Raw genomic sequence first — 12,786 nt, 5'->3', positions numbered from 1 at the left:
GCAGGTTCTGTAAGCATCTGTCTGTGTATGCTGAAGAAACACAGCTGAAGAAAGTCCACAAAACCACTGGTGGCAGTTATTTCTGGGGGCTTGAACAGAGAGTTAAGTTTCACTCTCAGTGCCACCATTAAAAGAGACTTGCAGCCAGGCTTTGCGGTGGCTCACGCCTGCAATCCCAGTGCTCTGTGAGGCCAAGGCAGGTGGATCCCTTGAGTCCAGGAGTTCGAGACCAGCCTGGGCAACATAGTGAGACCCTCGTCTCTACAACAAATAAAAAAATTAGCCAGGCCAGGCATGGTGGCTCACGCCTGTAATCTCAGTGTTTGGGAGGCCAAGGTGGGTGGATCACTTGAGGTCAGGAATTCAAAACCAGTCTGGCTAACATGGTGAAAGCCTGTCTCTACTAAAAATACAAAAATTTGGCTGGGTGCGGCAGCTTACGCCTGTACTCCCAGCACTTGGGGAGGCCGAGGCAGGCGGATCATGAGGTCAGGAGATCGTGACCATCCTGGCTAACACAGTGAAACCCCATCTCTACTAAAAATACAAAAAATTAGCCGGGCATGGTGGCGGGTGCCTGTAGTCCCAGCTACTCAGGAGGAGAGGCAGGAGAATGGTGTGAACCCAGGAGGCGGAGCTTGCAGTGAGCCTAGATTGCACCACTGCACTCCAGCCTGGGCAACAGAGCGAGACTCTGTCTCAAAAACAAAACAAAACAAAACAAAAACTTGGCAGGCGCCTGTAATCCCAGCTACTCGGGAGGCTGAGGCATGAGAATCGCTTGAACCCCAGAGGCAGAGGTTGCAGTGAGCTGAGATCGCGCCACTGCACTCTAGCCCAGGCAACAGAGCAAGACTCCATCTCAAAATTTTTTTCTAAAGAGACTTGCATTTGTTGTAGATTTTTGGTAACCAGAAAAATAGAAGTGAAAATAGTTTTGCAGAATAAATGTATTGCCAGAGGAAGCTATTGATATCTTAAGTGAAAATGTGGTTTAGAAAATCAGTACACAACCCACGATTCCATGTTGTTAATTACACATACACACACGGAAGGAAGGGCACAAGGACAGACAGCAGCGTCTTTTTTCTTCTTATTTTTTAGTGTGTATGTTTTATTTTTCTGTATTGGGCATGCATGATAACATTATCACTGGCATGGCAAAAAAGGCTCTCTCCGCTGAAATATAATTTCCCGGCCTCGAGGTTTGCGTCTCTGTCCCCTCCCTCAAAGCTGCAGGCCCCTTCAGGCCCCTGTAGTGCAGTGCACAGCCTTGCAGGCAGGTGCCTTTCTACTTTACAAGTGCTGGCTGTCTCGCCCCCACCCCGCTACTCTGTGAGCCACCTCCCAGCAGATGATGGGTCCCATCCTTTGGGGCCAGCGCCTGCTAGATCCCCGCTAAGTTTAGGATGGGTATGCAACCGCCCGACTCCTTCTTAGCAGCTGGGGCAGGGCCTCCAAGGTAGGTAGAGCGAGAGTCTGGCTTAGGAAGAGCAGGGTGGACACTGGACCTGTGACTCCTCACAGGGTCCCCAGCTCTTCCCCTGGCCTGGGTCGGGGGCTGTCCGGGACCACCTCCATGGATGTCTAGCTGGAAGTGGGCCTGGCCCAGAGAGAGGCAGGACCCAGGGTTCCTGGGGGATGAGGGCTGCAGGGATGAGGGCTGCAGGGGTGAGGGCTGCAGGGATGAGGGCTGCAGGGATGAGGTCTGCAGGGATGCTGCAGGGGGGAATTCTGAGGCAGAGCATGTTCTGACCCGGCAAGCTCAGGTTTGGCCTGATAAGTTTATCGCACGGTGCCGGCTGCCAACTGTCGGTGTGGAGTAGAACCACGGGCCAAGCAGGAGGGCACTCCTGAGCCGATAGTGCCTTCCAAGTGTTATCAGGGGCCTGGTGGCCCAGAGAGAGGGAGAAAGGGACCAGAGGAGGGGGGGGAGAGAGAGAGAGAGAGAGACTTCCAACCACTTCACTCAAAGGACAGGCTAGGGAGGAAGAGGCCACTGAGGTTCGTCAAGGGTCCTTGACATCCCAGCCTTGGGCCATGGCAGCAGGGAATCAACCCCGGTCAGGCACAGGCTGAAGACCCCATCAAACCCAGGCACAGCCTTCCAGACCACCAAACCATGCTGCTGCTACTCAGATCTTCTGCAAGACCTAGAGAAAAAACTCCCTTTCCTGGAAGGTCCTGGGGTTCCAGGATGCACGTGCGAAGCCCTGGGAGCAGGAGGGCCAGGCTGCTGGGGGCTGCTCCTTTAATTACTTGAACCCCATTCCTTCACACCCCAGCCCTTTTCCTCCCTAACCCCAAGCCCGAAGGCCTCGGGTGAGAGTCAGACCCAGTTTATCTTTTGTGAGTTCCTCTGGGGTGCCAGCCTGGCACTTGTCTCCATCCAGTGAGGCACAGCTTTCCAACATTACATCCCTCCTCATGATTGGGGAAACAGTCTGAGAGTGACCAGGAGAGCAGGCAGAGGGGTGAGGACCCAGGAGACCAGGGGGAAGAAGAGCAGGAGGAGAAGGGAAAGCTGCAGCCTGGGAGGCCCCATGCCCACCCTGAGGTCTGGAGGTCCAACAAGTGCTTCGTGATCTGCAAGGAAAAGTCAGACATGAAACAATGCCTCCCGGCCCCAAGCACAGTCACAGGGCAGCCTGGTCCTCAGCCATGCACAGCCACCTGGCGGGGGAGGCAGGAGCTGGCATCCACAGGGTTATCTCTGGGGGGTGGATTTTAAAGTTCTTTTGTTTGTTTGTTTGCTTTTGTTTTGTTTTGTTGAGATGGAGTCTCGCTCTGTCGCCCAGGCTGGAGTACAGTGGCATGATCTCAGCTCACCGCAACCTCCACCTCCTGGGTTCAAGCAAATTCTCCCGCCTGTAATCTCTGCACTTTGGTAGGCCGAAGGGGTCTGATCACCTGAGGTCAGGAGTTTGAGACCAGCCTGACCAACATGGTGAAACCCCATATCTACTAAAAATACGAAAATTAGGCCAGGTGCGGTGGCTCACACCTGTAATCCCAGCACTCGGGGAGGCTGAGGCAGGATAATCACTTGAACCCAGGAGGCAGAGGTTGCGGTGAGCCAAGATTGCACCATTGCACTCCAGCCTGGGTAACAAGAGCAAAACTCCGTCTCAAAAAAAAAAAAAAAAGTTAACCGCCGTGGTAGCTGGTGCCTGTAATCCCAGCTACCCCAGAGGCTGAGGCAGGAGAATCACTCGAACCTGTGAGGCAGAGGATTGAACCTGTGAGGCAAAGGTTGCAGTGAGCTAAGATCATGCCACTGCCATCCAGCCTGGGTGATAGAGTGAGACTCTGTCTTAAAAAAAAAAAAAGAAGGGTGTGGGGTTCTTGATGACGTGGAGATCACCAAGTTAGATGGGTGGCCAGAGAGGCCTCATTAAGAAGCACTGAGTTTCGTCACACAAGAGAGGGGGTTGTGGAAGGACAGCCCTGGATGGGAGTCAGGAGACCGAGGGATGTCACTCTGCTTGGCTGGGTGGCTTTGGTCAGACACTGCCCTCTGGGTCTCAGTTTCTTTTTCTTTTCTTTTCTTTCTTTCTTTCTTTTTGTTTGTTTGTTTGTTGAGAGACGGTCTCACTCTGTCACCCAGGCTGGAGTCCAGTGATGCGATCACAGCTCACTGCAGCCTCAACTTCCTGGGCTCAAGCGATCCTCCCTCCTCAGCCTCCCGAGTAGCTGGGAGTACAGGCATGTGCCACCATAACCGGCTAATTTTTATATTAGACAGGATTTAGCCATGTTGCCAGGCTGGGCTCATACTCCTGGGCTCAAGCAATCCGCCCAGCTCAGCCTCTCAAAGTGCTGGGATTACAAGTGTGTGCCACTGCACTCAGTCAGTTTCTTTTTCTTTTTTTGTACAGGTAAGGTCTCACTATGTTGCCCAGACTTGTCTTGAACTCCTGGCTTCAAGCCATCCTGCTGCCCTGGCTTCCGGAACAGCTGGGACCACAGGTACTCACCACCACTCCAGGCTAATTTTGTACTTTTTGTAGTGATGAGGTCTCACTCTGTTGCCTAGTTAGTCCTGGCTTCAAATGATCCTCCTGCCTCGGCCTCCTGTCGACACCTCTTGACTCTCAGCCTCTGCTCTTTCCATCCCCTCTACCCAAGTGGCTCTGTTCCTCCTACCGCTTTGCTCAGCTCTCTCCTAACTGTCCTGGGCCCAGCTCGAGCCTCACCTCCTCCGGATGCCTTCCCAGGCAGTTCGCTTCCCTCTGACACGTTTGTGGTACCACCACAGCACTTTCCTGTGAACGCTGTGAATGGCTCAGTGTGCGGGGCAGGCACACGATAAATGTAGTTGTTATAGTCATTGCCAAAAGCTCTGACCTTGCAGCCCAGGTTCTGGGCTGAACCTGCAGGGCCCCAGGTCCTCCCAGTCTGGGGTTGGGGAGCAGGTGGGGAGCAGGTGCGCCCCCCCATGCCTTCTGTGATGAGCTGAATCCTGCTGCACTCCTCGGCTGTCCCTGCTGACAGCTGGAGCTACAGACGCCAGGCTGAAGCCCAGAGCTATTTCTGCCAAGGGTGACTTGGAACTTCCTCCCGGATCTCTTAAAAATAGAGGGGTTATCGTGGCCGTCAGGCCCCTTCCTCCACATGGGGAGCTCGAACATGATTTCTGGGGAAGGCCTAAGCCCCAGGCCTCTCTCAGCCCAGCAAGGACTTATCTCTGAGCTCAGCTGGGCAGCAGGAAGGGAGCGAAGCGACCACCGTGGGCAGCTCTTCCTGCCCCAGGAGCCCCTTTTGGGAGCAGCAAGGGATGTGGCCACTGACTCAGGGGTGTCAGTCACCCCTCTTCCCCGGAGCTGCGGTTGCCCACCGGACTCTGAGGGTAATCAGAAATCAGTCGGGTAGAGAGCATCCTGGGGAAGCCTCAGGCACCGTCTGGCCTGGCTTTTCTGCCCCAAGCCCACCCCATCTCTGTACACGACCGTGAGATCACTGGTGGACAGCTGTCTCTACTGTGTGACCAGCCCCAGCAGAGGCTGAGGGTCGGGCACCTGGAGGTCAGGCTGGGGTCCACCGCTCCCAGCAGCTGGGTTCGCTCTGCATTAGAGGGCATTCTTAGGTGCCAGCTCAGCTCCTCTGCGGATGTCTTCACACTTTGCAGACCCCAGACTTAGTGCCAATAGAAGACCACTTCTCGCAGGGTACAAAGTCTCTGTTCAACAAGTATTTGCTGGACATCCACTCTGGGCAGGGCCCTGGCAAGACCCAGGAGAGGAGATGCTCTTGGGGGTCTGGAGGCCCAAGGGGGTCACTAAGCCCAGCCGTCGGGGTGAGGGAAGTCGGCATTCGCAAGACAAAAAGAATTTGATCTCTGGGAAGTGGAAAGGGCTGCCCCAAGCCAAGGAAACAGTGGGGTGCAGAGCCCTGGGGGAGAAAAGAGGCCTCCCGCCTGCCCCCAGCTCTCGCCCAACCTGTAAGGGACAGTGCTCTAGCCAGCACCTTCTAACGGCCTCAGGAGGCCACTATGCAAAGCAAAGGTGACCTAGAGGGGTCCTGGGGGCTATCCTGTTGGGGCTTGGCAGCCAGCCACGTGCACCTTTGGTCATTGCCACGGTCACAGTCCCTGCCTTCCCGTCCCTGCTGGTTCATAGGATGCCCACAGGGCTTGCCTGGCACCCCCAGCCCTCTGCACTCCTCAGGAAGGAAGGTTCAGGATCCCTGAGCTCAGCCTCCCCAGGGCAGCTCTTCAGAAGCCTACAATCTTAGCTGGAAACCGTCACGGTTAAGAGTTTCCTCCTGGCGGCTCCCCAGCGCCCCTCAGCCCAGCCTGAGACTTATCACTGCCCCCCAGCTGGTGCCCCCCGCCTCCTCCAACCACCTCACACCGGGTGATTCAGCAAATCTTCCCTCCATGGGGGGAAAAACAAGGGTGAAAAATCACAATGTCAGATTACAAAGCCCTAACTGTAGGGCAGGCCCCTGGCAGGGAGATAAGGATCTCATTCCCCACCCTCAAAGCCCCTCTGGCAGATAAACCTCCTAGAGCAGCATGGGCTGCACCGTTACAGGCGTGGGGTGGGGAAGCCTGGCCTCATGAAAGTCTGGTCAGGGGACGCAGGGCCCTGCCAGGAGCTAAGGGCCCACAGCTCGGCCACTGTGCAGAGAGCTGGCCAAAGAGGAAGTGCCATGGGCAGCACTGATGTTGCCATCCCAACCCCTGCCTTGGAGGGAGAAAGAGAAGGGCAGGGCCTTCTCAGAAAGTTCGATGAGAGGATGCCCCACAAATGCCCTCCACCTTGGGGTGTCCCTCTGCCAGCTCAGCCTGCAAACCATGATCCCCTGCAGGACTGCAGCCCAGCTGTGTTGCAGAAGTAAAGGTGTCTGCCCCCATGAAGCCAGTCTAGAGAAGGGAGGACCTGGGATGCCATTCCTGGGAGGGGGGCCTCCTCTGGCGATGCCTGGGTGGAACTGAAAGCCACTCAGCCTCATCTGCCCTGGAGACCTTGCCAGGAGAAATCCTGGGTCTCCAGGCCAGGGACCTGCTAGGCTGGGAGACCTGCCCTGGGAGCCACTTGTCAGCAGGGGACCCTGTGATGGTGGGGATGAGGCTGGCAGGGGTGGTGGGGGACAGTAACTAGGCTTCCTCTACTGGTGGAGAAGCATAAAATGACAGATTTGAAGTTGAACTCTGTGCTGGGCCCTGTTGCTCTAAGCAAGTCATTAATCTACTTTTTAGCCCCGTATGCTGTCTGTAAAGTGAGATAAGAAAACCCACCCGCAGGGCTGTCCTGGGGTGTCCAGGTGCATGTCAAGCAGGAGTGGCACAGGTCCCGCTCTCTGTTTCCCAGGGTTGGGGACCAGCATCTGGCTGGAATGGGGGTGGCTTTGGGGTAAGTGCCTGCACAGCTCTTGGTGTTCAAGGCCCAGGGTCCAGCTGCCCAGCATTCTAAAGACTCTCCTTTATCTGGTAAAGCTCTCTGAGGTCATCTCCCAGAACACCATGGGACGCCCCATCTCATGCCTGCAGTGGGCTAGGGAAAGGAGGGTGTGCACCAGGCACATAAACCTTCTAGAGTGGTGTGGGTTGCACCCCTGCAGGCATGAGGTGGGGTGACTCGGTGTCATGAAAGTCTGATCAGGGGACATATGGTCCTGCCAGGAGCTGAGGACCCAGAGCTTGGCCACTGTTCAGAGAGCTGGGAAAAGAGGAAGCACCGCAGCCAGGGGCCTTGGTTCCAAGGGCCCTTGGCATGTTGAAATCCTCCGAGCAGACCTGGAGCTCCTCAAACCTCTTGCCTCGCTTTGAGGAAGTACTTCTCTTCCCCTGGGCCTTGGTTTCCTCAGCTGCAAAAGGAAGAGAGCTGGTCAAGACGACGTCTGCAGTCCCTTCACTATAGAATTTTGCAAAATACAAACTGCTCAGTGGGTGTGTAGTTGGCCCAAGGTACTCTGCCAAAGAGGCACAAAAAGCTGATGGGCTTCAAAGCAGCATTATTCCCAGCAGCCAAAATGTGGGCACCCCAATGTCCATCCATAGGTGATGGATAAACAAAACATGGCCTGCCCATGCTAGGAAATATGACTTGGCCATCAAAGGGGATGGAGCTCTGACACATGCCACACATGGACCTTGAGGACATCATGCTGTGTGAAACAGACCAGTCACAAAAGGACAAGCACAGGATGATTCCACTTATATGAGGTCCCTAGAGTAGTCAAATTCATTGAAAGTAGAATGGTGGCTGGCAGGATCTGGGGGAGGGGAATGGAGAGTTAGTGTCTAATGGGTACAGAGCTTCAGTTTGGGAAAAGTTCTGGCGATGGCTGGTGGTGATGATTGCACAAGAATGTGAATGTACCCAGTGCCACTAAAATGTACACTTAGAAATAGTTAAGAAGGTAAAATTTATTAAATGTATTTTAGCAACCACCCCCCACCCCGAGCCAAAAAAAAAAAAAAAAAAAAAAAACCACTGTGCACAGTGGTCTCTGCCGAATGAAGACTTGAAAACCAGAGCCCAGCCCTAAACAACTCATGCATAGTCCAGGCAGAGAAACAGAGAAGGTAATGCCCCCTCAACTGATGGCAGACAGGCCAGGGAGCCCTGCTCTGGGCTGGAGCAGGGAGGCACCTTCATGGTTGTGCGAGATCTGCAGGGAGAGCCACTTCTCCCTAGGGGTGGGTGTCTGAGCAACAACACCAGAATCCCAGTGACCCTCTCCCCTTCCTCCTGCCACACTGGCTTTGCCTGCTTCTGAGGCTCTGGGAATGCTGTTCCCTCCACTTGGAAGGCAGTTTCCTCACTTTACCAATTTTTTATCTGCGTCATCCCAGTCCCAACCCACATGCACCCCACAAGAAAGCCTCCCTTTGCCAGTTATAGACTCTCAAATCCCCCAGAAATTCTGCCCTCTAATGTTGATCATAATTGTCATGAGATAGCTATTTGTGTCATTGTGTGGCACGTTCTGTGAAATTCTCCTCTGCTTCCCCAGTACTCATTAAGGAAATGTTTTTCATCAGATGGATAGATGGATGGTTGGGTGAGTGGATGGATGGATGATGGATGGATGGATGGATGGATGGATGGATGGATGGATGGATGGTTGGGTGGGGTGGATGGGTGGATGGATGGATGGTGGATGTGTAGATGGATGGATGGATGAACAGAATAGTGGGTGGATGGATGGATGGATGGATGGATGGATAGATGGATCGATGGATGCATGAATGGATGGATAGATGGTTGAATGGACAGATGGATGGACAGATGGATGGATGGATGGATGGATGGATGGATGGATGGATGGATGCTGGGTGGATAGATGGATCGATGGATGGATGAATGGATGGATAGATGGTTGAATGGACAGATGGATGGACAGATGGATGGATGGATGGATGGATGGATGGATGGATGGATGGATGCTGGGTGGATAGACGGATGGACGGTGGGTGGGTGGATGGATGGTGGATGGGTGGATGCTGGGTGGATAGATGGATGGACGGTGGGTGGGTGGATGGATGGTGGATGGGTGGAGGGATGGACAATGAGTGGATGGATACGCAAGCAAACTGAGGGGTCTACCCACTCCAATACATGGAGCGCCTAGGACTGGATAACAGGGTGCAAGTGTAGGTGTGAATGGGTGCTTTTGAGTCTTTTGCCTAGAACCATGAATTACAGTTTAGGACCACTGTCAGTCCTACCTGACACTGTGTGGACTGTGGAGCTGTGTGAGAACTGCTTCCTGGATCTAGCGGTATGGCTGAAGGACAACACTCACCATCCCCTGGGAGGATGAGCTCTCAATCTGATCTGATCTGATTGGCTTGGAGGACCCATCCCAGATGGCACCATCCATCTGTGCCTAGCACTTGCTGTGGCCTAGCCTGGCACTAGCTGAGCCCTTCCCATAGAATAGCAGGGGCTACTTTTCCCTGTTTTACAGACATGGAAACTGAGGCACGCACTTGTCCAAGGCTTAACAGAACTTTGAAGGGCCTCTTCCCCAAGGCTTTTTAATCCCAGGGTAAACCCTTCCCCAGGAATCAAGGAGTCAGTGCTGGACCTGTGGCCCACTCTCCTCTATAGGCCCCCTAAAACAGATAGCAAGTTCCCAGTGTGGTGCTCTGGGCCAGCGTGGAGGGGTCAGGAAGGGATGAGCCTGGAGCAGGGGGGCAGTTTGGAAATGCCAGCCCCGGGGCCCTTCCCTCCCTCTCCACCTCCCTCCTCCTGCTCCTTTCCTCCTCTTCCCTCCCTCTCCCTCCCCACATCTTCCCTTCCCTCCTCTCTCTCCCTCCTCTTCTCCCCACCTCCCTTTCCTTCTCCTCCTCCCTCTCCCCTTTCCCTACTCTTCCTAGCCGCAGGTGGGGTTGTGGCCCTGGCTGAAACTCCTGAATGATTTAGTGACTCTTTCCTCCCAGCATCTTGAGTTCTCCCTGGACCTAAGGGTGGGGGACACTGCTGCTGGCGAGGGGAGGGATGATGCCCCTGGTGTCTGTGCCCTGCTGGGGAGGGGAATGCGGGGCACGCGCGTGACTCCCTAGCTCGGTCCTCAGTTCTGTCCTCCATTTATGGGTTCGCTCATTCAGCAGCACTGATTTGGTGCCAGGCACTGGGGAAGCGGGGTCCAAAGAGACACCCCCGACCCTGCCTCAGCGACGGGGGCAGCAGGTGTGCTGCACGGAGGGGCCTCTTTAAGGGGGGGCAGAAACCCCTTCCCAGAGGTCACCCAGAGCCAAAGGGGAAGCAGGAAGGAAAGGCATGGAGGTCCTGGGGAAGCCCTGGCATCGCAGGGCCAGGAATTTGGGGGAAGGGGCAAAGTGGGGATGGTTGGGAGAAGACAGGGGTGGGGGCGGTAGGACCCACCCCCACAGTCTCTGTTAAAGCTTTGGGTTTCTGCCCCAGAGCAATGGGATCCGATTTGCATTTTTGGAGGAGAAGCATCCCTGGTATCCTGGTGGCCAGGGAAGTCAGGAGCCCTGCAAGGTGACTGGAGCCCTGAAACTCAGGGCACAGGGGTTGCAAAGGTGAGCTAGGCAGCCCCCTCAAGATCGACCAGCTCATGGGTCTAGGGAACCAAGGTGGGCCACCGCTGGAGGATGGCCTGAGTCCTCCGAGGACCCTGTGGTCCCAACAGAGGCAGGTCTTCTTGTGGGAGAGACAGAAATTGTTGCCGCTCCAATGGGCATAACCTACGCCCTACCCGTTCTTGTCCATTCTAGGAGTTTCGATGTTCAATAAGTGATGCAAAGAACCCACTCACCCTTCAGAGCTCCCAGGTCCCCTGTCTGCCCCATTGGGGGGATGACTCACTAAAAAGGAACCTGGGAATTCTTTGCGGTGATTGAAATATTCTGTGTCATGATTGACACGATGACTACATTTATATAGTTGTAAAGTCATCAAACTGTACACTTAAACTGGGTGTATTTTATTGCATATAAATTATACCTCAATAAAGCTGATTTAAAAGTGTAACACAGGCTGGGTGTGGTAGCTCACACCTGTAATCTCAGCACTTTGGGAAGCCAAGGTTGTAGGATCACTGGAGGCCAGAAGTTCAAGACCAGCCTGGGCAACATAGTGAGACCCCATCTCTAAACAAAATAAAAATAAAAAATAAAATAGCCAAGTGTGGTGACATGCATCTGTAGTCTCAGTCTACAACAACGTAGTAATGTCTAACTAAATCACAGAGGCGCACACCCTTTGACCCAACAGTACCTTACAGATGCCCAGCCCATGTGTACACACTACAGTGATTCACTGCAAGCATTTGTTTTTGGGAAAGGTTGGAAATAACCTAAGCACCCATTAAAGAGGGTTGCGTAAATAAACCATGGTCCAGCCACACAGGGGAATGCTGTCCGTCTGTTCAAAGAAATGAGGAAGTACTCTCTGAATTGATGGAGAGAAATTCCGTGATATATTGCCAAGTGAAAAAAGGAAGGTAGGAAGGGAATGTATAGCGAGGCACCATTGGTGGTCAACGAATTGATAGCTGGCTGTAATAGATGAAGGAGTCATATTATACTCTCTAGGGAAGCCAGTAAAAGCATGTGTAACTATTTATTACAGGGGAAGTTGAATAGTAAAACCCATCTGTGAGTTCATTGTTTGCTTTTTTTTTTTTTTTTTGAGACGGGGTCTCGCTCTGTCGCCGGGGCTGGAATGCAGTGGCCGGATCTCAGCTCACTGCAAGCTCCGCTTCCCGGGTTTACACCATTCTCCTGCCTCAGCCTCCGGAGTAGCTGGGACTACAGGCGCCCGCCACCTCGCCCGGCTAGTTTTTTATATTTTTAGTAGAGACAGGGTTTCACAGTGTTAGCCAGGATGGTCTCGATCTCCTGACCTCGTGATCCGCCCGTCTCAGCCTCCCAAAGTGCTGGGATTACAGGCTTGAGCCACCGCACCCGGCCAGTTGTTTGCTTTTTGAAAAGGGGATGGAGAATCTATATATATAATTTTGTTTATAACCCTGTAGATTGTCTCCAGAGAGATAAACAAGAAACCGATGACATTGATCACCTCCAGAGAAAAGGTGATCTCGGTGTCTGAGATCAGACACTGGGGAAAAGAGTGGCAGGGAGGCTTTTCACTGAGTGCCTTTTTGTGTCCTTTGAATTTTGAACCACGTGCATGTAGTTACCCATTCCCTTAATAGAGAAGGGTAAGTGGATGTGGGAGATGCCTTAGAAGGCTGTTCCCAGTGGTGAAGTGGAGGCTGTTCCCAGTGGTGTGAGTTGAACTAGGGTGACGGATGGATGGGTGGAGAAGATGGATTTCTGATGAATTTAAGAGATAGAGTGAACTGATGTGGCAGCAGATAGATGAGGGGCAAGTGGGGAATCCGGGAGGACACCCATGTTTCTGGCGCTGCCATTCCTGAGAAAGAGAATCCTGCAGGAAGGAGTCATGGGAAGAGATCTGGGAAGACACAGGATGAGTTCAGTTTGAGCATCATTTGTTTTTTTTCTCCCCTTTGACTGTCCAGGATTCTCCCATCTCCCCTGTGAATAAATTTTCCCCTGTGGGTGTGGTCTTAGAGAACGGACAGTCCCTGGTGTGGCCCCTGCCTGTTGGAGCAAGTCCTGGGCTTAGATGCTTCCTTGGTCACTCTCTAGCAGGTAGTCCCATAACCTACGTCCTACCCATTCTTGTCCATTCTAGGAGTTTCGATGTTCAATAAGTGATGCAAAGAACCCACTCACCCTTCAGAGCCCCCAGGTCCCCTGTCTGCCCCATTGGGGGGATGACTCACTAAAAAGGAACCTGGGAATTCTTTGCGGTGATTGAAATATTCTGTGTCATG

The sequence above is a fragment of the Rhinopithecus roxellana genome, chromosome 16 (genome assembly GCF_007565055.1).
Source record: "Rhinopithecus roxellana isolate Shanxi Qingling chromosome 16, ASM756505v1, whole genome shotgun sequence".
Classification (NCBI taxonomy): domain Eukaryota; kingdom Metazoa; phylum Chordata; class Mammalia; order Primates; family Cercopithecidae; genus Rhinopithecus; species Rhinopithecus roxellana.
The sequence above is the reverse complement of the archived record's forward strand: the minus strand, read 5'-3'. Positions refer to the sequence as shown.